Below are 23,506 nucleotides of genomic sequence, written 5' to 3' on the forward strand. Positions count from 1 at the left end.
GACAGAGCACATAAAAAAACAAACTGCATTTGGACATTTATTGAAGCAAATGCGAGTCTGCTTGTCCATCCAAAACTTCTAAGGTGGTTGCTAGGGCGTTGCCATGCAGTGCTGTAGGTGGTTGCTAGGAGGTTTGATTTTATCCCAAGTAAATGGGATCCTCATGACTCTTTGATATCATGGCCCCAACATAGGGCTTGTGTGTTTGGATGCTCATTTCTGGACTCTTTGGCATTCGACTGACATTAAACCTTTAAATGTTGTTGAAATAATGTCAGTTCAACATGAATTCAACGTCAAAACAACGTTGAACACCAAATAGTTGAACTCACTATGGATTCAACATAGAAGTTGAGTTGTACGTCAAATCAACAACATTTGTAGGCTACAACCTCAAAATTCAACGGTTATCCAACACTGGCATCTGCGTTGATTCAACAGTGACTCGACGTTAAAATTCCAGCTAGGATGCCCCTTTCACAAGTTGTAATTTAAGTCTCTGGTGTCCCCAGAATGTCTGTGAAGTTTCAGCTCAAACTATCCCACAGAACATTTATTATAGCTTGTCAAATTTGCCCCTATTTGGGCGTGAGCAGAAACACGCCTTTTTGTGCGTGTCCCTTTAAATGCAAATAAACCGATGCCTCTTTCCTGAAGAGGGCGGAGCCTTTACAGCTTGTGCTTCAGATACTCGGGCAACAACAAAAACAAAAGCCAGTCGTTTCAAAGAAATCAACGCGAGTTTCTAACGTACACCATTGACTGTTCAGAAAATGACGAGGGGAAGATTTTCCAGCTGGACAAATGGACGAGGGGATAGAAAACGGCTCTTAAAACACGATCACCCACCAGAAAAATGACGAAAAAAACATTCTTTTGGTCTTATAAATTAATTATGAGTTACAATTTGCAAATATCTGTACTTTAAGGGATTAAAAAAAATGTAATATTTTAAATTCTTAAATATAGCGTTGAAATATAATGCTCAAATGAGCAATTGTCGATTAAAAGAGTGTATAGACGCTTATACAACAAAGTTATGAAGATTAATATGATTACTTTACCAACTTATAGTTGTTAAAATGTATGCGTTTTATATTAGAAATAAATGAAACACAGCGAGTAGGAATTTTGGTTTTGAATTTGTAAGTGAATTATTCTTTTGAGTCAGATCTTTTTTTATGAATCTATCAAACTAGTTCACAAATTTATCCATTAGTGAATTTGAATTTGAACTTAATTATCATAATTGCTGGTCAAAAAGTGTCTTCGCATTGTATTTTAAAGCCCAATCTAATGAAGGACCAACTTTTTTTTACAACTTCGTGATTCGTATGGAAACATACAATTTTTAGAAGAAAAGTCACCGAAAAGTCACCGAACATAAAACTGTCACGAACTGCCATGAAAGTGTGTTGGTATTTTATGCTCCTGTTTAGATTTGCTTTTCTTTTCGACAACTTGTAGGATTGTTATTTGGATTTAATTAAACGAAGCACATTCACACACTTGAGTGTTTTAAATTAAAAAAATAAAATGACGCTGGCTAAAAATATTCTGTTTCAACTCGTCTAATTAGCTTGTCAAAAGTTTGACTGTTTTATTTTTAATTGGTACTTGGCATTTCTTAAATTAAAATCAAGACTCATCCGCTCAAAACAGCGTTTCGACTGATTAATTCATCTTTCAACACAGACTGCGACTACATATCTGTACGTTGAACAAATCACACTCACTCAGCCACAAAATAACTCCTTGGGTTTCAGTGGCAAACCTCTATTGCTCATGCATGTAAAGTACAACATCACCTGTCAGCGATTCATGACCTCCACGCATGACCACAGAGCCGAGACCAGACAGACAGTGGGAGAAATGAAAAACTGCATCATCCATCCATGAAAAAGCCTCAGGTACTGACGTGTCATATGCCTACGGTTCCCATGAGCCCCGGTGGGGTGTGTTCCTCTTCAGGAAGGGCTGGGTGCCGACAGGAGCTGCAGAAATATGAATTTTTATAAGCGAGGTCAGGTAGAGAGATGACGGGATAAAATGAGGAGGGAAAAGACAGCATATAAGAGCTTGGGCTCATAAAGACACATTCCTGGTCACTCTTGCATCATATATATCATTTTATTGCTCTGAATTTAGTTTGATACACACCACATGGGTAAAAACACTCTTTGGCCATGATAAAAATAACCATATATATATATATATATATATATATATATATATATATACTAGAGCTGTCGCGATTAATCGCGATTAATCGCATCCAAAATAAAAGTTTGTGTTTACATAATATATGTGTGTGCACTGTGTATAATTGTTTTAAATACACACACATGCTGGTATATATATTTAAGAAATATTTTCATGTATATACTGTACATAGATTTATATATAATTTATATTTTATATAAATATTTTAAATATAAATAATATTTTTGTGCATGTGTGTGTATTTATATATATACAAAAATAATTATACACAGTGCACCCACATATATTGTGTAAATACAAACTTTTATTTTGGATCGATTAATCGCGATTAATCATTTGACAGTATGTATATATATATATATGAATGAAGAGTTCAGATGCAAAAGCCTCTAAATGCCATTTGAAATTTTCTTCTTTAATGATGATTTTTATCAAACTTGTATATTTAAGTTCAGTAATTTCACTTAAATAACAATTAATCGGTAATTATCATTGACATTTAAGTGAAATCACTGAACTTAAATATACAAGCTTGATAAAAATTATCATTCTAGAAGAAAATTTCAAATGGCATTTAGAGGCTTTTGCATCTGAACTCTTCATATATACATGATATTTAGAAATGTCTGCTGTTTATTTCATCAACATTTATGTATTGACTTTAATATTATGTTATAGTTCATTATACAGTCAAACGCAAAATTATTGAAACACCAGATATAATTTTACTGGTTGCAGGACACTATAGTTCATTTATGTAAGTGAGGAGAGCAAAATAAAGTAAACTGTGACATTTTATACCCAAATATTCTCAGTGGACTACCAGTACAATTTATAAAAATGTAGGACCATAAATTATTCAGACACTTTGACCTGACCATGTTTTGTTTAAGTGTTGTTTCTTAAATTGCTAATGCGACCTTTTTACACCGCAGACCGAACAAAATTAAGCATTGCTTGGTAATTGGTCGACCTAAATTGGTATTATCTAATCGTGTAGTTAAATTTAACAGCCGACAGATATTCAACATAATTAACTTGTGAGAAGAATGGACCAAAATGGTGAAATATCAACTGATTTGATTAACCTTGAGTTCTTGTATAAAGTTTCTGAACTATAGCGAATTAACGGTGATAATGTGAGAAATGTTGAATGTGTCTGAATTAATTTCTGTATTTAATAGACGTACACTGAAATAATAATATGCTTTTCTCCTTTTCTTTTCGGTGTTACCATATCCATTATCGGACGCTAGAGTCCGAGTGAGCAGGAATGTGCCTGCTTACCCAGAATTAATTATTTTTAATTAGCAAAAAAAAAGCTTGTAAATCAATACTTTCAGGCTAAGTTTTAGTAATCAATTTTCTCTGCAGGAGATGAGAATTGAGAAGCGCATAGAAGAACTTTGTATGCAATGCCTGGCACACTTTCTTTTTTTCTGGAAAAGCTGCCAGGCATTAAACCGTCTCCTGATATTTGGGATGTTGATGGGAATTTGGCAGAATGTTGGAAAGCAGTTAACAAGCAGCACCACAGAGACCTTTAAAACAAAGGACAGATGATGTGAGAGCACAACAAACTCAAACGCTCTCGGCTAACTACAGCACTGGCATACAATACTGCAATCACCACTGGCCAGACAGGGTTATTATTTAGGTATTAGCTAAAACACAGTGCTTCCTTTCTACTTCAGTACTCAAATATAGTCAAATAAGCTCGGCTAAACATGCCCTGTAAACATGCTGGAGGTCAGATGTGAGCTGAAGCCTGAAGATTGCGTGGACACATCCTCCTAGGCTTGGACTTGGCCGTGTGATATTTCTCCGCAGACTTCAGTAGATGTGTATGAGGTCATACAGTAACTCACGTGTCTGCAGTTGAATCCTCTGATGAGCAGGGCGTCCTCTCGGTGCTGTTTCAGCTCTTGGCCTCGCAGTCGACTTGGCTTCGCTCCTGGTTCTGTTAATTGCTCCCTCAGATAGACGTTTTGAACGATGCGTTATGGGAACTTGAGAGACACGGCACACAGAAAAGACTCAGTTCTCACCAGAAAAAGTTTTCATCCAATACTCTTTGTGAGAATGAGACAGACAGACAGACAGACAGACAGACAGACAGACAGACAGACAGACAGACAGACAGACAGACAGACAGACAGACAGACAGACAGACAGACAGACAGATAGATAGATAGATAGATAGATAGATAGATAGATAGATAGATAGATAGATAGATAGATAGATAGATAGACAGACAGAATAGGCAGACAGACAGACAGACAGACAGACAGACAGACAGACAGACAGACAGATAGATAGATAGATAGATAGATAGATAGATAGATAGATAGATAGATAGATAGATAGATAGAATAGGCAGACAGACAGACAGATAGACAGGCAAAGAGATAGATAGATAGATAGATAGATAGATAGATAGATAGATAGATAGATAGATAGATAGATAGATAGATAGATAGATAGATAGATAGATAGATAGATAGATAGATAGATAGATAGACAGAATAGGCAGACAGACAGACAGACAGACAGACAGACAGACAGACAGACAGACAGATAGATAGATAGATAGATAGATAGATAGATAGATAGATAGATAGATAGATAGATAGATAGATAGATAGATAGATAGATAGATAGATAGATAGATAGATAGATAGATAGATAGACAGAATAGGCAGACAGACAGACAGACAGACAGACAGACAGACAGACAGACAGACAGATAGATAGATAGATAGATAGATAGATAGATAGATAGATAGATAGATAGATAGATAGATAGATAGATAGATAGATAGATAGATAGACAGAATAGGCAGACAGACAGACAGATAGACAGGCAAAGAGATAGATAGATAGATAGATAGATAGATAGATAGATAGATAGATAGATAGATAGATAGATAGATAGATAGATAGATAGATAGATAGATAGATAGATAGATAGATAGATAGATAGATAGATAGATAGATAGATAGATAGATAGATAGATAGACAGAATAGGCAGACAGACAGACAGACAGATAGACAGGCAAAGAGACAGACAGACAGACAGACAGACAGACAGACAGACAGACAGATAGATAGATAGATAGATAGATAGATAGATAGATAGACAGACAGACAGACAGATAGACAGATAGATAGATAGATAGATAGATAGATAGATAGATAGATAGATAGATAGATAGATAGATAGATAGATAGATAGATAGATAGATAGACAGACAGACAGACAGACAGACAGACAGACAGACAGACAGACAGACAGACAGACAGACAGACAGACAGACAGACAGACAGACAGACAGACAGACAGATAGATAGATAGATAGATAGATAGATAGATAGATAGATAGATAGATAGATAGATAGATAGATAGATTTCCTTTTCGCTGACATCATTTATTCTAGGCTGTGAAGGCTATTGGCTAATATTAAGCAGAGTTAGGCTGACTTCAGTTTTCTCCGCTTTCATTTATATTACATTTATTCATTATATCCAAAGCAACTCACTAATGATGAATTCCTGATGAGGTCCCATCACACATTTTTCTGGTAAAAAAATCAGATAAATAAAAATCATGTGATGGCAACAGCAGTAATTTGACAGATCTGTCATTTCCGAAGATTCGTTATGTTCATCGTAGCAGTAATCTAATGCCTCTGAGTTTGTCACCCGTCTCCACTGCATTATTCAAAACACAGCACACAGACCTGCTCAAAATTCAGTCTGGGTCTGCTGGCAAATGCCCCGTAACAGCTAACCATAATAGCTTTCCACTGCATATGGAAGAGCCATGATTAATCATATTTGGATGGGCACATTTGTAGCAGACAAAAAAAAAGTGATCGACCTTTAACACTTTTCATTAAGGTGCTGCCAAAAAAGATTTTTTCTCCGTCAGGATATAGGACGGAGAGCATTTCTCATTTATGCCGTTAGGATTTGCTTTACACGACCTGTTTGAAAAAGCACATGAATCTACACTTGAGAGAACTCATTATTTCAGGAAATGTAATCTTTAGAGTAGTTTAAAAACTCTTAAACTTTAGTCAGTTGAGGAAAAATGATGTGAGTTTCACAGAATCATTTTTATCCATTTAAAAAGTCTCCTTTGGAAAACTTGCTCAGCTCTTTAACGCTTAGGAGTGTAGTTTCAAGTCATCAGCAATTATAGCGAGCCCGTTCTCATCCCAAGGCGTCATATACGACGCTTTTGCCAAAGCGTAAAATGAGACGCAGATATATGGGCCAGAAGGCGCCTCCTAGTGGTGTAACCCTAACACTACCCCAGACCTAAACCTACCATAACCGAAGCGTCTCATTTGACGCTAAAGGGTGCCTTTGACGCTAAATGAGCGTTGGATCTCTACGCTTTGGCAAAAAGTGTCGTATATGACATATGGAGTATATTTTACTCCAGTAAATCCAACAGTTCACTGAACTAAGTGATTTTACTCGGGGTTTTTTTCTTCCGTGAATTTGGAAAACATTTTAGAACGAAAGTTATTAAAGAATCATGATTTGTTTGTGTAAACGTTTGTACGAAAAAGAAAATATGAAAGAAAAAAAACCCAGGATGGGAAGAACATGAAAAGGGCCCACACACACCCATGAGCCAAACAAACGCTTCCCTGTGTTTGCTACTCAGCAGATGGAATGAAAACAAGCTTTTTGGAGGACGTAGAGGGGAAAAAAACGCAATACGAAGAGACAGAAACACGGGGAGGATTAGACCGCGATGAGAAACAGTTGACACTGATGAAGAACTTCATGTGGGTTTGATTACTCTGGTCTCGGGCAGCCTGAGGAATGTGCCAGAACAAGCGTCACGCTGCAGCCTTTCTGCTGAGACGCTTACCTTACGGAGAGCCATTTAATCATTTCAGCTTCACATCCCTCCTCTATTTGCCTGGCTCAGGTTGATTAATGACTCATGTTACATCCAATTCAGCTTTACTGACATGACTGCACTGTTGTGACTACTGCTGCTCATTTGAGATGATAACACTCACACACGCATAAACACACACTTCCCGGGTTGTTGTTATGAGTGACACTGCAGATACACTACTGTTTTAAAAGTTTGGGGAAGATTTTTCAATGTTTTTGAAGAAGTCTCTTCTGCTCACCTATGCTGCATTTATTTGAACAATAAATCTTAGAACATTGCACAATATTATTAAATTTAACATAATATTTAAAGATAGCTACCTTTTCAATCTTCGGTGTCACATGATCCTTTAGAAATCATTCTAATATGATGATTTGATGCATTTCTATCAGTGTTGAAACAGATGTGCTGCTTCTTAAGTTTGTGAAAACCATGAATGAAGGTTTTTCCAGAATATGGGAGGTTGTATGTCTATATATCGAATATATCTGCTGAGAAATATAATAATAAATGCATCTCTAGCACAGTGAGGTCTGTCACTGTGTGAGGAGCCTTTCTAGCAGCTGGTATTGAGCTGCTTCTCTGCGAGGAGTCCTTTAAAGCTTTGGAGAACAGGAGAATATTGCACATTTGAATATTGCCTTTGCTTGTTGTATTTTGATGGGAAATATTGAACTTTATTTAATTTGTTATTTTTTGTATGTTTAAAGGTTTTTCACCTTCCTTGTTACTGGTCAAATAAATTGAAGAACGAGTGAAATCCTGAGTCTGGTTGATTCCTTCTCTTGTCAAGTGTGGGAAGCCATGATGTTTGAAGTACACTTGACCATGGCTTGCTTGCCACAAATGAAAAGTTATGCAACAAGGAATGATCAGATAGAATTCCATATTTTCTTTTAATAATGAGTTGATATTCAGTATTCTAATTCTAATAGTTTTATATTTACTTTTAGTTTATAAAATGCGCCAAGATATTCAGTGGTCTTTTTAAGGTTAACCATTTTAATCACAAACCGCTGGTCAGGAAATTAGCAAGAATCGCACGATACTGTAGATGCAGTAAGTTGGCACAGAATAGCTGTCTTCAACTTGCAGACAGCTTTTCACAGGAAGAAGAGTCAGTGTTGTGCCACTCAATGCTGATGGATTTAAAAAGTTCATGAGTAGTTGAAAAATGTCTCCCAGTTCCTTTGAGCGTGAGACCAAATATTCACTATAGGGTTCAAATCTGATGGACTCGTTCACAAGACACTTCTTGGAATGAAATTGAATGAATGAAATGAAATGAAAAAATTAAATGAAATTGAATGAATGAAATTGAATGAATGGAATGAAATTGAATGAATGAAATGAAATTGAATGAATCGAATGAAATTAAATTGAATGAATGGAATGAAATTGAATGAATGAAATTAAATTGAAGGAATGGAATGAAATTGAAGAAATGGGATGAAACTGAATGGATGAATGAATGAAATAAAATGAATGAATAATTGGAATAAAATGAAATTGAAGGAGTTGAATGGAATGGATGGATGGATGAATGAATTAAACTTGAATGAAATTGATTGAATGAATGAATGAATGAATGGAATAAAAAATTAAATTGAATGAATTAATGGAATGAAATGGAATGGAATGAAATTGAATGAATGGAATGGAATTGAATGAATGAAATGGAATTGAATGAATGAAATTGAAGGAATGGAATTAAATTGAAGGAATGGAATGAAATTGAAGGAATGGAAAGAAATTGAATGAATGAATGAATGAATGAAATTGAATGAATGAAATGAAATTGAATGAATGAAAGGAATTAAATGAAAATGAATGAATGAATGAATGAATGAATGAATGAATGAATGAATGAATGAATGAAATTGAAATGAATTAAATGAACACTCTAAAAAATGCTGGGTTGTTTTAACCCAATTTTGGGTAAAATATGGACAAACCCAACCATTGGGTTAAAATTATCATTTAAAAATGTAACCCAATGGCTGGGTTTGTCCATATTTTACCCAAAATTTGGTTAAAACAACCAGCATTTTTTAGAGTGAATGAAATATAAAAAAGGTAAATGTTAAAATGTCTTCCATCTCTCGTTGTGAACTAACTCTATTACTCAGGGCTGCATTAATTGCACGGTGTGCTCAAATATGCACAAAAACACAAAGCCACAAGGGATGAGCAAATCATTCCAAAGCTGGATTAGAAATAATTTCCACTTTAGTCTCTTAGTTCCCCTCGGACGTCCAGTAATTGATTTTTTAAACCTCTATTGTCTTCACTCCAAACCCAGTCTGTGCTCTCTCAGCTCTTCCACTTCTGTGTCTTTCTAAGCTGTTTTTGGCCACACGAGGCCACAGGCTTCACCCCACCAGACCTCAGAGGACTTTACTTTTCACAAACTCTTCTGAGGTAGAAGATGGAAAGGGAATCAGAATTGTTTTCATTTGTTATAATGTAATATTTTAGTTTGTGTCAATCTTGTTCACATTAAATGAAGAAAATAATCAAGTGGATGCCACCCCTTCTAAGTATTTCATTGACTGGATAATCTAAAAATATAAAAATGTCTTCATTCAATTTCACACAAACATAACTATAGTGATATGCCATGAAATAAAATTCCTCCCAGGTTGCTTATTTTTGTTGTATGTTTTCTATTGAAGTCTTCTGCGATTCATACTCACATCATGCATCTTTCCCAAACAGCATTTCACATCTCTCCCGATCTTCCAGACACTCTTGTAATCTGTTGAAAGGTGCAGCGGTAAATAGGAAATCCTCATCATTGTGTTTTTTTGTCTGCAGAACATCAAAGAGCAGAATAATAGAGTTGTGGACCGTAATACAATTAAAGTTGGATCTTGGAGATAATACAGCAGAAGGGCTCGCTCATCACAGGGGAATACACTTGATGAAGTTCCTAATGAATTCAATTACGCTCAACCTGTCTGAAACATCGCTCTCCGAATCAAGGGCCTGCTAGGCTAAAGATCAACTCAGGCACGAATAATGCCAAATTATTTCAGCTGACAAATAAAATTCCTCTGTGTCTAAGAAAATAAATGCAATCTGCAGTTGAAGCGGTACAGAGAGTTGACAAATGAAAGATTTATAATTTATAGATTAGGGCACAAACTGATTTCATTAGCATTCATGCCATTTGTGTAAAGTTGTTCTATCACACACCCACTATGAACAACTTGAGACATACAAATTTGTTAGAATTGATAACAATAACAACGTTAAATTGAAATGAAAGTCTCAAAATACAAATGAATCAAATAGAAACGAGTCAATGAAGGCACGCGTGACATCTGATCCATAAATGCACATCACATACGCATGGGCAAATGCTGCCCTCAAAATCGAGGTTTTGTATTTACAACCACGTCTTTAGTACAGAATGCTGCAAATTCATGTTATTCTTAAGTTGTAAAGTATTAGCATTATTTTCTTTCAAAATGAACATATAACATTGTTGTTCAGTGTTTCCTTGTTGTTCACTATCTGTCACTGACTGGACCGTTAATATTTGAACCATAGAAGGAAGTGCAAACGTATTCAACCCAACTATAACTAAAAATAACCCAACGACATAAACAAATGACCCAACACATTTTAAGATATCCCAACATAAAGACTCAACATGCAACCAACGGTTGGGTTAAAATAACCAAAAGTTGGGAAGGTCCTATACCACCCCATAGTTGGGTTATTTTTAACCCAACTAAAATGCTGGGTTGTTTTAACCCATCTTTGGGTCAAATATGGACAAACTCAGCCATTGGGTTAAATGTTTAACTAAGATTTTTAACCCAACATTTGGGTTTGTCCATGTTTGGGTTAAAAAACAACCCAGTAATGCACATTTGTGAGTTTATCAAATAGATGGGTAGTTGTGCAGGCATTAATAACTAACACCAGGCCTGTTGTTTGTGTGTGGGTTGTGAAATGCTTGAAAACCTCATGAAGACAGTATCAAAATCCAAATGAATCAAATGAGATCGACTCAAAACATTTGTATTCACAGAACTGTCTCTGTTTGTATAAAATATATTTATAATATATTTTGCACACGCAAGTTTAAAGGCAATTGGTTGTGGATATTAAAGCATACCTGCAAAATTTGTAAAGTTCAAGGATAATTGCATGCATTTATTAATCAATTTGAGACTAAATTCATCCCATATATAGAAGCGTCAAAGCGTAATTCAAGAACATAGAGCGTTTGCATTTAATTAGCCTTCAGTGAGCCTGCTGTGCCCACACAGTATGTAATTACTGGGTAATGCTTTAAATTGGAGACAATCCTGTGATCCCGACAAGAGCATTTCTGAGCTTAGACCGAGATTCCTCCCTTCAGGAAGAAAATCCTCTTGATAAGCAAACATGCGCTTTAACTGGGAAGTGCATTCAAGCATTTTAACTGGAGCATTTAAGCTTTTTCTTTTTTCAAATGCTCAGGGACTTTTAGACTACTGCTAAAACGCCATGTTTTGGGGAAAATAACATTAACACGTGTGTGTGTGTGTGTGTGTGTGTGTGTGTGTGAGACGGTGACCTAGTGGTAAGTACCAGCGGGTCAAGGTTTAGCTGGTTAGCATGGACACGTTTTCCCCTGCTAACTACACTCAGGTTCTATATAGAACATTAAAAGGTTCTATCAGCGTATAGCGTTTCAGTATTTGGAACCCCTAAAAGGTTCTTTACACTCTTAAAAAAAAGGGTTCCTCTGGGTTCTATATAGAACCCTGGGGTTCCGTACTTGGCCAATAGAACCTTTTACCAAAAAAAAATGGTTCTATATAGAACCATTTTGGAGTTCCATATATGAAGCGGGGGATGGAACCATTTCTGGTTCTAAATAGAACCATTTCTTGTAAGAGTGCAGCAGCAAAGAGTATCTTTCTCCATTGACAGCCATTCAAGAGTAACTGTGTATTCTGTCAAAATGTATAGGCTACTAAACATAATTCACAAATACGTGGACGCAGCTCAAACAAACCACTTCTCGAAAAGAAACTTCAACACTCTTACTTCAGCAATAAAAACGAAAATAAAAAGTCATTTTTGCTTATTAGTATGAGTGAATTGGATCATTGAAGGTCATCAGCAAAGACATTGTTTCAAATATTAAATGAAATTTAACATTTAAGTATTTTCAATATTTTATTCATTTTGAATTATATTGAATCTGTTTTTGTGCGGAATGAGTAAATCACATTTAGTCTAGAACTACAATAATCATCATGTTCACACACACACACACAATTATGATTTATGTCAACATGGAGACTGGAGAGCTGTCAGTCAATACATGGGAAAACAAAGGAACCTGTGAAGTTATTTGAAAGAGTAGCTTAGAGTAGATATTCTGCTGTAAATGTAAAAAGTACTTCATTACTTGTTAAAAAAAGTAATCGGATTACATAAATCGGGTTACTTGTAATGGGTTACCCCAACATTTTTCTTTAGTGATTTTTTTAAAGGCTCTTAATAGCATGAAAATGGCTTATTATATTATGGTAAAACAGGGAGATGATGTACAAAACACAGTCACGTGTGTGTGGCCAACGCTGCAGTTCTGAGCAGCACGTCTTCAAACTCATCTTAAAGACCTCAGGCCACTAATTGTCTTCTAAGCATCATGAAAACCAAATCAACATGAACATCAGGACGCCTTTGAAGATAATAAGGAATGATTATTGCTATACCACAAGGAAAGAAACTATTACCAGATGAGCCATGATGATGAAGGGGAAGGGGGGGGGGGGGGGGATCTTGATTTGAATCTCTCTCTGCAGTCCAGTCGGAGAAATAAACGAGAATAAGAACAGCAAGTGTAATACATTATGGGGACACACTGATAAAGTTACTAATGCGAAGGGAATGCAAATGAGTTTTTACACATCAATTTCGACCTTTTTTGTTCCTGACAAGAAGAAAAATCAATAACGTTTTGTTCCTAAAGTTGTACAAAATATCTTTTGTGTTTTGCATGCAGAGGAAAGAAATAGATGCAGGTTATATCTCAGGTTTCATCTCACCCAGTAAGCTACCTTTTTGAAAAAGTAGATCAAGTAGAAAAATATATTAAAGCTATTATATATTTTTTACACTACAAGTCAAATGTTTGAAATAATTAGGATTTTTTTAAAAAAGTGTCCATATGCATAAAGTTTTGAAAATATATAAGTGACATTAAAGACATTTATAATGTTACAAAAGATTTATATTTCAATTAAATGTTCTTTTGAACTTTCTATTAAACAATGAATACTGAAACAAAAACTATCATGGCTTTCCATAAAAATATGAAGCGGCATTGATAATAATCAGAAATGTTTCTTGAGGATCAAATCATCATATTAGAGTGATTTCTGAAGGATCATGTGACACTGAAGAGTAATGATTAAAATTGACATCAAAATTGAGTCAGGATCATATTTTTCTGGCACAATCACAATTAGATAATACTATGATGTTTAACAGGTTATTATTAGAGCCCGACCGATAAAGGATTTTGAAGGCCGATACCGATACAAATATTTGTTGGTTTTAAAATCCGATATTCCGATATATATATATTTTTTTCAGAAACGAGCAACAAAACATTAACAGATTTCCCTAACATAGTTATTTGTAGTTATGTATGAGTTTTAACTAAAACAATATGATAATGCATTTTAAAAAGAAACTTGTTTCTTTTATTGTCGCAACAGAACAGAGGAACCAAAGCTCATTAATGTTAACGTTAGTGGTCTTCCACTGATGATAGTGGCATGAGCTAGCTTTGTGGTTAACAGGGACTGTGTAGAGTGACCTCTGGTGGACAAACTATACAACTCCAACACTCGTGACAAGGTTCAAGCGTATTTCATCCATTTTTAATTAAATTTTTTGAAATATTTATTTATTGGCCATTATAACTGCTGATACCGATAGTTTGGAAAATGCCTAATATCGGCCGATAATATCGGCCTGCCGATATATCGGTCTGGCTCTAGTTATTATTATTTTTTTCTAATGATAAAGTATGTTTAAGTGCTGCTTAATTCATAAAAATGTATTAAAATACAAAATTAATACAAAATTATTTCATAAATCTAAATCCATGAAACGATGCCATGATGGAAAGCTTTTTTATATATTATATTCCTTATCTGACAGAACTATTTAAAGTCCCCCTACAGTCAATACTTTTATGACATATTTAAAAGATTTTTCCTTGGAAAAAAATCTTTATTCCTTAAAGTAGCTTGAATGTAACTCGACACCCTTGCCTCATTTAGTATGCGGTTCTACAAATATGCAAATGAGCCCCGCCTCCACTCACTCACTCAGCTCAGAGATCCACTGGTTGACGATCACACGTTGATCTGATTGGTTACAAAGTACTGTGTGACGTCAGAAACACCAGTGATTTCAAACCGTGATTTTGAACCGTGTTTCAGTTTTAAGGAGAAACTACTCAGCAACACTGTCGACTTATGAATTTGCACATGGTTTGTCTTAAAGCGTATTAAAAACACCACATAGACATTTAAACACCATCAAAAGCTTGATTTTCACCACAGGGGGACTTTAAGATTCGATAAAACCTTTTTCCTATAAAAGTGTTAACATGCCCAACGGGACTCAAATCGGTTTTGTTTTTTTTTCAATCTGTAATATATAGGAACCATCAAATTCTTAAGAATAAATCAGACTTTTCACTTTCCAGCCTGTGATTTGAAAACACGGTTGAACAGCAGGTGTCCGAGTGAACACACAATGAAACATTTGAGATGCGTGACCCATCATCCCACCTCTACTGAACCATCAGCTCAAGTGTGATAAACACAACCTAAACATCCACAGAGTGGATTTTACACTAGACACATCTATAATGAAGAGCAGTGTTACATAAACAAGCTTCACTTCTACAAAACCCATCGGAGCTAGTCAGAGAGACACGCTTGAATCGGTGGCCCACAGCTTCTGTATTCGTGCTGTGTTCGACTCAAGGTAACAGCTCACCTCGTGTCATATTGCATTGGGCCTGGGCTTGATCAAGAGGGCTGATGCTTCAGGTTTCCTCACGATCATCTGTGATGGAAGGCGAGCCGGTCCACCGCAGCGACAGGGACACAAGGATGTTCAGGGATGACGAATCTGCAGAAGACCAAGAGCACAGCGTTCGTCTCAAATGTTTTTCTTTACCAGAAGATAAAAGTCAAACCGATGTACAGACAGGCTGTGAGACCATGTGGCTTTTACCCTGATGCAATGTCTTTGAGGGAACAAGAAGTTAAGGAATAGTCCCATTGAACACAAGTTTTTTTTTAAAGCTCTAATGTAAAACAACATAAAGTGGTCCATGACTTTAAGGCTGACAGAAGAGTCAGAAACATATTATGCAATGCAAAAATAAATAAATGTTCCTCGACGCCTGATCGATCACATTTGATAGATTTTAACAAGATTTTTCTAAAAAGAAACAAATGTTTTTTCCTAGAAATATATGTATGGATCATCAAGTATACATAAACTATTTAATTCCTGTAAGTACTCATCTTGAAATATTACTGTAATTAGAAAAAACAAAATAAAAAGTAAACACTAAAATGACTAATAGTTTATATTATACTAAACATTTAATATGATAAAATAGATCATTAGAGAAATTTGCATATCATTTGTGTATTATAAATTGTTGAGTATTGTTTGCACAAAACATCATAATAATAGTGCTATTAATTATTAATGTTTCTAAAGATTAACTATATATAACAGAAACCAATGAATGTTTAAAAGAAAGACTTAATATCAACATTTTACCAGTACTGTATTTCATGCATCCCTAGCATTAATCATAAAAATTGTGATTAAAATTGTTAAAGCCCATAGTCATCTTTGATTACCAAAATTACATATTTAAAAATATTTTCCTTGAATTTTTTTTTCTTCATTCCTTAAAATAGCTTGAATGTAACTCTACACAGTTGCCTCATTTAGTATGCACAGTTCAATGAATATGCAAATGAGCCCCGCCTCCAATCACTCACTCCACTGGGTGACGATCACACGTTGATCTGATTGGTTCACTGCAGTTTTAAGCAGAAAATACTTACGACTTATGAATTTAAACATGGTTTGTCTCAAAGCATATTAAAAACACCACATAAACAACATTACAAGCTTGATTTTCACCACAGAGGGACTTTAAAAGCATATGGGATAGCATAACTTAAAATTAAATAATTGTTGGCTTAACGATTATTTAAACGAATGAGACAAGAATGAGGTCTGGTCTGTGCATCGTTGACAGAAGAGAAAGCACATCTTTCAGAGACGCTTCCTCCTCCATCTGCTGCAGTGCAGGAGTTTTACATTCACTCACCACAGCAATGCGAAGTCAAGACATTAGCATGGCGATGCACACTATGCACTGCGGTAGAGGGCTAGTTTAAATGACATGACTGATATGATGTTGCACACTGACCGAATGCCCTCGTTTGGTTGGTTGAATCAATAAACCCTATAGTAAAGCCTCCTGAGAGGTGCTGACCACTGATGCTCTATATCATACTAATGAACTAAACATCACACTCACAGGCGGGCATCAAGAATGAGTTTATGAATTATGAATGCTACAGATATACTGCCTTATAGGGGATGGCAATAAATTACTGACATTTTGGTCCCACTTTATACTACTACTAAGATTTAAATTAATAATTTGATACATTGCACTTATTGTGGACATACATGTTTTTACAGTGTACTTGTATTTTTTTTTTTAAATACCTGCATGTAATTACAGCTATAATTAATTTCTGTGTTTGATTACAAATTTGACTCTTCTCTTATCCCTTAACCCTGCTTTAAACCGACCCATACCACCAAACCTTACTCGTTTCCACCTCAACAGCAGCGCAAGTGTTTGAAATAAAACACGAAGAAAAAAATAAGTATTTTTGTACCTAACAATTAGGTAGTACACCTAAAAGAAAGTGTGAATAACATTTCATAATTCAATTAGAATAAATAATGATTGGAATTTTAAAACAAATTTTATTTTTTATATACACATTCTGGGCATGTGATTTATTTCCAAAAATATAATATATAAAAATATGCAGATGTAAACCGACCACTTTTGCACTTTTTCACAAATCCACTATTGCTGCAGTGAAACCGTGAGGATATATATAACCTAGATTGAGGGTTTCCTGAAAATATTTCATGAATATATCAATTGCAGATGCTCTGGGGATGAAAAAAAAGAGGCTAATCTTATTTTTTATGTGCAGGATACAGATGTACAGCACAATCACAAGGACAGTAGAGGAAGTTATGAAGCCATTGTCCTACTACACATCCAAGAAAAATCCAATAACTGGGAAGAATTAGACAAAGTTGTTAAACGAATTACTCCACAATTATCTCGGCTTTACCTATAGCTCGGCTTGCTTTTACTAAATCATCCTCATTACAGTAATTAGAGGATCTAAATACTAAAGATTGATGGATGGATGGTCAGATGGGTGGATGATGGATGGATGGACAGATGAGTGGATGATGGATGGATGGACAGATGGGTGGATGGATGGACGGATAGATGTACAGATGGGTGGATGATGGATGATCTATGGGTGGATGAAGGATAGATGGATGGGTGGATGATGGATGGATGGATGGATGGATGGATGGATGGATGGATGGATGGCCGATGGATGGATAGATGTACAGATGGGTGGATGATGGATGGATAGATGTACAGATGGGTGGATGATGGATGGACGGATGGGTGGATGATGGATGGATAGATGTACAGATGGGTGGATGATGGATAGACGGATGGGTGGATGATGGATGGATGGATGTACAGATGGGTGGATGGATGGATGGACGGATGGGTGGATGATGTATGGATGGGTGGATGTACAGATGGGTGGATGTACAGATGGGTGGATGATGGATGGACGGATGGGTGGATGATGTATGGATGGGTGGATGTACAGATGGGTGGATGATGGATGTACAGATGGGTGGATGATGGATGGACGGATGGGTGGATGATGTATGGATGGGTGGATGTACAGATGGGTGGATGGATGGATGGACGGATGGGTGGATGATGTATGGATGGGTGGATGATGGATAGATGTACAGATGGGTGGATGATGGATAGATGTACAGATGGGTGGATGATGGATAGACGGATGGGTGGATGATGGATGGGTGGATGGATGGATGGGTGGATGATGGATGGACGGATGGGTGGATGATGTATGGATGGATAGATGTACAGATGGGTGGATGATGGATGGATAGATGTACAGATGGGTGGATGATGGATGGACGGATGGGTGGATGATGGATGGATGGATGTACAGATGGGTGGATGATGGATAGATGTACAGATGGGTGGATGATGGATAGACGGATGGGTGGATGATGGATGGATGGATGTACAGATGGGTGGATGATGGATAGATGTACAGATGGGTGGATGATGGATAGACGGATGGGTGGATGATGGATGGATGGATGTACAGATGGGTGGATGGATGGATGGACGGATGGGTGGATGATGTATGGATGGGTGGATGTACAGATGGGTGGATGTACAGATGGGTGGATGATGGATGGACGGATGGGTGGATGATGTATGGATGGGTGGATGTACAGATGGGTGGATGATGGATGTACAGATGGGTGGATGATGGATGGACGGATGGGTGGATGATGTATGGATGGGTGGATGTACAGATGGGTGGATGGATGGATGGACGGATGGGTGGATGATGTATGGATGGGTGGATGATGGATAGATGTACAGATGGGTGGATGATGGATAGATGTACAGATGGGTGGATGATGGATAGACGGATGGGTGGATGATGGATGGGTGGATGGATGGATGGGTGGATGATGGATGGACGGATGGGTGGATGATGGATGGGTGGATGGATGGATGGGTGGATGATGGATGGACGGATGGGTGGATGGATGATGGATGGACAGATGGGTGGATGTACAGATGGGTGGATGATGGATGGACGGATGGGTGGATGATGTATGGATGGATGGATGTACAGATGGGTGGATGGATGGATGGATTAATGGATGGATGATGAAAAGAAAATCACTTGTGACCAATTAATACACAAACCAGTCAGGGGAGTGGCTTGAACTTTAACCAATCAGAAACAGTCTCTGCTTATCAGTCATTTTAAGGTATTCTGTTTGGCTGACATGTCTTGGGAGGGCAGGGTTTTGAAAAGAGATGGCATAGTTGAAATTGGCAAAACATTGCTGATATTGTGCAACAAATTGGCTGCTGTTTTGAATGTGTATCGTCGTGTACATATAAACTACATATACATTGTTTGAACACTATTTCTATCCCTATAAAGACAACAGCTAATAAATCATACCGTGTGTGTGTGCCGTCACCTAAGATAACTGTGCTTTCCTCCAGCTAAAGCAAACAACAGATGATTATCGGATAGAACGGAGAAATTTCACAGATAAAGTGCAGACACCACCGAGTCAGCACGTTCTTCAAGTCGTCAGTAATTGCCTTACAAACACCCAGCACGATGCTGTCTATCTGCTCCCGAGGGCTTTCAGAAATCCAGTGTATAGCCTATCATCTCCTGCCACACAAACACACACGTATGCAATGCACTCTACATGCAGGAAACTTTCACCTCGAAAGGAGCGTTTAAAAGAGACGCATGCATTAGGAATAAAGAGGCACTGGAGAAGGAGGATCTCATGCAGTCGACATCAGCAAATAGTGACACTGAGTATATAATAAGCATAGGACATGACCGGTTCATAAAACGAGAGTTGTGACTGCTGGCAGCCGGGACGGGATTCACTGGAGATGCTGTCAAGGGATCGATATCCAGATGACTGTGATAAGGAGAACAGAGAGGATCTTTGAATCGAGGCCAAGGTGAAAATGTGGGTTCAAAGTCATTATATCTGTTTTACTGCACAACTTCAACTGATGGTTTGATTTAATGATGAAAAACGATTGGACCTTTTCGATTTTTAGCTGATCCACCAAACCGGTCATCGGTCGCAGCGGTTCACTGAATATTTGAGCCTCATTCAGGAAACAAGAGCAGAACCAATTTATGCTAATTCATTCATAAATACATTGTTGGAAATGTCTTCAATTCTGGGCACTTTTATGTCCCGGGGGTTGATTGTTATTTCGTTTTTTGTTAAATGAAGGTCACATTAAAATGGTGTTTGAAGCTTTTCACCATGCCTTCATCATTCATATTTATATTTCAGTATATTTGAGATTTGAATGCCCTTGTTAGAGACCCATTTAAAATACATTAATACAAATATGTATTACTTTATAAATTAATACATCCATCATAAAAATATTATTATTTTAGATTATACGGTTCGATGCCCAGATTTTCAATCATAAATTAAATAATAAAATATCTATTATTCCACATAAAAATGTACCCATTATAAAAAGGAATTATAATAATAATAGTTGTTATTATTATTTATAAAACTTACAATGATAATAATAATAATAATAATAATAATATTTTACAGCCCTCTTTTGAGGCCCAGATTTTCAATTAATAAATACTAATTCAAATAAAATGTATAATAAAGCAAAATGTGTATGTTGTCTTATAATACATTTATTTATATTAATGCTGTCAAATCGATTAATCGCATCTAACATGAAAGTTTGTTTATATAATATATAAGTGTGTGTGTATATATATCTATACATCTATAGGCTCTATATATATATATATATATATATATATATATGCGTCTGTCTGTGTGTTATATATATATATATGCAATTAATCGACATGACAGCCCTGATTTATATACTTTAATAAATCATTTATAATTATTTACTATTTTATATGAAAATTATATATAATAAATATTTTTATAAATAAATAAATGTATAATAATATAAATATATATATTATAATATATTTTAGCATAAAAATATAAATTAAAACTATTGTTTAAAACTATGATAATCTAAACAGAGTGCAATAATATTTTAGTGTAAACTCAGTGTACTTTCCTTATCAAGGATTCAACAGTGCCAGTAAAAAGCTTGGGATGAAATATGAAGCCGATGTGTTAAGAAAACAAAGAAAAAAAATTATCATGCATAATTTACAAATCAAGCTGATATAGTTTCAAATTATGCTAAAAGTGTGAAAATATTTAATTATGAGAGTGAGAGAGACAAAATATTACGTGATGAATGTACATTGTTAGTGGATAAACTAGTGAGAGTGCGAACTGTGTTTTAAGACTCTATTTTCTTAGTGCAGTTTCAAAAACACCCATAATTGAAGAGCAACATGTAAACTGTCAAATTAAATTGTGTGTGAGTGTGTGTGTGTGTGTGTGTGTGGCACGCTGCGTCTTCTCTGCACTGACCCGAGACTACCGGCTCCCCTTCAGAGAGACAAGCTGAATAACAAACAGCTCAGAAAGGCTGTGTAAAGGAAGGGCTTTCAACCTAACAATCAATCACTTAGCCAGTGTGACCATAGGTATCCCAGCTCACACAGATTTATGGGGTCAGAGGTCAGAAGGAAGGAAACCAAACATTGCAGGTAATATACATCTCTGGTGTGTTAGCGCCGACCTTCCCAACAGCACAGTCAACTCCTCTACGGTCAATAAAAACACACTCGCCTGCCAATCCGCCGCTGGGCTTCATTATTTGAAGCGGGAACTTTCCATGCGTGAGGGAATTTTCAGATTGACACCAGTTATTTGGTTCTTCGATGGCCATGATCACGCAAAAAGCACAGCCCTACTAAGTTTAAAGCGGTGATTGATTATGATTTCACTTTTCTAACTTTAGCTAGTGTGTCATGTTGCTGTTTGTGCATAAACAACATCTGCAAAGTTATAACGCTTAAAGTTTAAAGCAAAGGGAGATATTTGCTTCTAAAGAAATTGCTTTTTAAGGACTACAACAAACAGCTGATAGGGACTACACCACATTCCTCCCGGGTTCGTGACATCATGAACCCTAAAACGTACATAATCCCCGCCCCCCCGGAACACAATTTATAGATTATCATGACAGATATGCTAATCAATGACTAGAAGATAACTACACATAAGCTACATAAACTAACCATTCACAAATGTTGTCTACATGTTGTCTCTTCTTCTTGAGTCTCATCATTGTCTGACTCGGGTTTGAACATAAAAGGCTAAAAGTGTTAGTGTGTGAGGTGAAAGGACACAAGCTGTTGAAGCTCCGCCCCCTGTGCCGAGAGCAGCAGCTCGTTTGCATTTAAAGGGATAGATACAAAAACTGTGTGTTTTTTGCTCAGTTTCTACAAAGATACCACAGTCATGAATTTAGATATGCATTGATAAGCCAATTTTCGATCAAAATATGAATGGCTATAGCTTGAAAGGTCTGATTTACGCACTGGTACAACATTTCATTGTTTTTTTTGTTTTTTTCACAATGACATGTGAGGTCATGATTTTAATGTTTTTTTGTTTTGTTTTTTGCGGATAAACTGTTTCTCAGCCTCCTCCCACAGACCTCTGCATTTCCCTGGGAAAAACACACAGCCATGTACAAATAACCACTAGAGGGCGCTCTAGAGGACAAGAGCAAACATGACATTGCAGAATGAGCCGCCGCTGGTTCAAGATCAAAAGAGAAAGCAGTGAGGGGGAAGAAACATGAGCCACGGGTTGTTTGCACACAGAATATGATGTTGTTTTATATAGAGTTGCTGTGCTTCAGAGAAAAGAGAACGAAAAGAGTGTTTTTCATTCAGTAGTCAATCATTTTGTCCCTGAAAACGCACCTTTGATCACGTTATTTCCTTGAAAAACAATTATTGAATGTAACTCGACACCCTTGCCTCATTTATACCCGATTTTATGAATATGCAAATGACCCCGCCTCCACTCTCTCACACCAACTCAGAGATCCACTCGTTGACATGACACGTTGATCTGATTGGTTAGCGGCAGGTAAACACCAGCGATTTCAAACCATGTTTTTGAGACTGTCTTTGGTTCACTGCAGTTTTAAGCAGAAACTACTCAGCAATGCTGTCGACTTATGAATTTACACATGGTTTGTCTTAAAGCGTATAAAAAACACTGCATAGGCATATAAACAACAATAAAAGCTTGACTTTCACACAGGGGGACTTCTATCTATATATGTAACGAATTAATACTTTTGTTTTTGCACTATACTCTTTCAATCTGAAATGTCAGAGTTTCATGTTGACTTCAACAACCAACAGCAGGAGAGATAAACATTTTATTTTAGGGGAGAGAAACTTTTGTTTT

At 36.4% G+C, this 23,506-nt stretch overlaps 1 long non-coding RNA gene across 1 annotated transcript; it reads right to left on the bottom strand.

Moving 5' to 3' along the window:
* Window positions 1-1,663: 1,663 nt before the first annotated feature.
* LOC148978473 (uncharacterized) lies at window positions 1,664-15,311 on the bottom strand. Its single transcript, XR_016168796.1, has 4 exons — window positions 15,179-15,311; window positions 9,844-9,905; window positions 4,092-4,232; window positions 1,664-1,994 (listed from the first exon to the last, which is right to left on the bottom strand). It is a non-coding gene; the product is annotated as an uncharacterized LOC148978473 (long non-coding RNA).
* Window positions 15,312-23,506: the final 8,195 nt, after the last annotated feature.

This window comes from Pimephales promelas, chromosome 6 (assembly GCF_988280905.1).
Source record: "Pimephales promelas chromosome 6, fPimPro1.hap1.1, whole genome shotgun sequence".
In the NCBI taxonomy this organism is placed as follows: domain Eukaryota; kingdom Metazoa; phylum Chordata; class Actinopteri; order Cypriniformes; family Leuciscidae; genus Pimephales; species Pimephales promelas.